We start from the raw sequence: 2,633 nt of genomic DNA, 5'->3' as shown, positions 1-2,633 counted from the left end.
TTCCATTATAAGACCCAAAATGTTGGCACAAATGATTCTGCATTTTATTCATGGGGGAGGGTTAGCAAAATGTGCCTCTCTCATCCTAAACATTTTTCTGCTTCATCTAAGGAAAGAGACAAGATACCATCTTAGCATAGTGACCACTTACCTAAAAATCTTCAAGTTTTTCTACTAGTGAGTCCCTTATTTTCCTTAGTAACATATATTTAAAAAATGTGGGTGGAAGAGGTGACATTTGTTAAAGTATTAGGAAGTATGCTTAGAGAAAGACATGGGTAGAGAGATGAGTAGATACAGCATTTGATAAGATACTATTTTGCATTTAATTGCGAGCTCTGTTATTTTGGTTTGTTTTTAATCCTTTCTATTAGTTCTCAGGGAAAAGACAAATAAAGACTGAAATTACAAAGTAGGGTAACTCAAGCTCTGTCCATGGAAATGAAAACACAGGTACTCTTGGAGACATGGAGATGCCTCATGGTAAAGAGTGAAGTTACTGAGGAACAGAGAGAGTTACTGCCTTCCTCTCTCGGACTTAACATGAATAATAGTAAAGGCATGAAGAAAGAACGAATCTGGCAGCCAGTGAGTATACAGATTTAGCAAAGGAGTACGAAATTTCTGTTATGTAATCATTCAAGTAACTCTGCGATGTAGACACTGTTATGTACCCCATTTTACAGAGGAAATTACAATGTAGAGATACTAGGTAACTTTCTCAAAGCTACATTGGCAAAAACAGAATTTGAAAGCTCAGTTTGACACCTGAACTTGTTTTAACTCTTAGGTTCACAAGGAATTATATTATCCTTATTTTCATTCCTCATTTTATGAGGTAGCCTTTCTAAAGCACCGATGCTCAAACATTAGAAGTCATTATTCACTTCTACATCTTTCTCAAGTTATGAACCAGCAATCAATTTTCAGCTTGATTCACCTGTCATTCTAAAGTCCATCTCCTTCTTCACAGTCCCCAATAAGACTGCTTTTGGTAATGCCATCATAGCCTCTTACGTGGAGGGCCACACACTTTCTATGACTATTGTCTTCTCCTTGTGAATATGTATTTTCCACAAAGCTACCAGTATGATTTTTGTGAAATGCCAAGTTGAATACAATACTACCTTTTTGAAAAATCCCCAAAGCTTATTCCATGTCTCCAGAATAAAGACTGCCTTCCTTGGCAGACATACAGGTCTGCATTATGGCTGTGAATTTCCTTTTAGTTCTTACCCCGCACTCTTTATTTTGTGCATTAAAATGACTTCTTAAGCTTCGTGCAGTTCACCATATAGTTATTTCTCTTTGCACAGAAACCTGCTCAATTCTACTTAGTTTTTTGCAAAGTACTTAAGATTTCTCTGACCATCAGGAACACTCAGTTTCTTTGTATATTCCATAAATGTCATTTTTACTGAGTTTCCCTGTGGCAGCTTTGTTCTCTGTTCAGCTGTTTTCTCCTCATCTGATTGTAAGCTTACGTAAAACAAATTATTCAGGGGTGCCTGGATGGCTCAGTTGGTTGAGCATCTGACTTCGGCTCAGGTCATGATCTCACGGTCCGTGATTTTGAGCCCCGCATCAGGTTCTGTGCTGACAGCTCAGAGCCTGAAGCCTGCTTCAGATTCTGTGTCTCCCTCTCTCTCTCTCTGATCCTCCCCCATTCATGCTTTGTCTCTCTCTGTTAAAATAAAGTTAAAAAAATAAAAGTTAAAAAAATAAAAAAAGAAATTATTTATACCTACGGATTTTCGTATGGCAAAATGTACATCGAAATTCAATAAATATCATTTGATGAATTTTTCTAAGGCATATACAACAAAACATAAATTATCTTTGTTTTTATTTCATTTTCATTATGGTTTTCTTGTCAAAAGAGGGGATTTTCCAGAATAATTTAAGCCACAGGAAACCGTGAAATGTGTGCGGCACTCATTGAGCTTCTGGACAATTAGGAGTGACTCATATCTCACCGTTAGGACTGTGTGCACTGCAGAGCACCTGTTTCTCTCATGCAGCATTCAAAAGGATTTCTTCAATAAATCTGATATTTTGTTCTGTCTTCTTATCATATCAGATTGTGTTACCTCTACCAAATACATACACATTACATAACACACAGTGCTCGCTTCAGCAGCACATATACATATTACATAACACTTATTACTAACTCAAGATAAACAATACACCCCAAACATCATCCTCAGAGAGCCAGCAGCAAACTGAAATATATTTTCCCTAAAATCAAAATACATGGCAATCATTATCTTTTCTCAAATGAAGACGAAGTATGGAGAAAGCTGTTCCACTCCAAAATCAACAGCCAGGCAAACTGTTGTCCAAATGCATCCTTCAAATGAACAAACTTTCCAAAAGTAAATATTTCTAAGATCAATGGGCACATTCTCTGTGTCAGTGGCTCCCCAGATTGTCATAATGCCCAGGCCTCTCAGTTATATCACTGTTAAGATAGAATTAAATAAAAGTATTTTTTTCCCCAGAATCTTTCTCAAAGCTTCTTTGACATCTTTGTTTCTCAGAGAGTAAATCAAAGGATTCAGCATGGGAGTGACTAGGGTGTAACATAAGGAGGCCACTTTGCTCAGCTCAGGAAACCTGTCAGGAGTGAC

Source organism: Suricata suricatta, chromosome 10 (genome assembly GCF_006229205.1).
Source record: "Suricata suricatta isolate VVHF042 chromosome 10, meerkat_22Aug2017_6uvM2_HiC, whole genome shotgun sequence".
Classification (NCBI taxonomy): domain Eukaryota; kingdom Metazoa; phylum Chordata; class Mammalia; order Carnivora; family Herpestidae; genus Suricata; species Suricata suricatta.
This window is presented reverse-complemented; position numbering follows the sequence as displayed.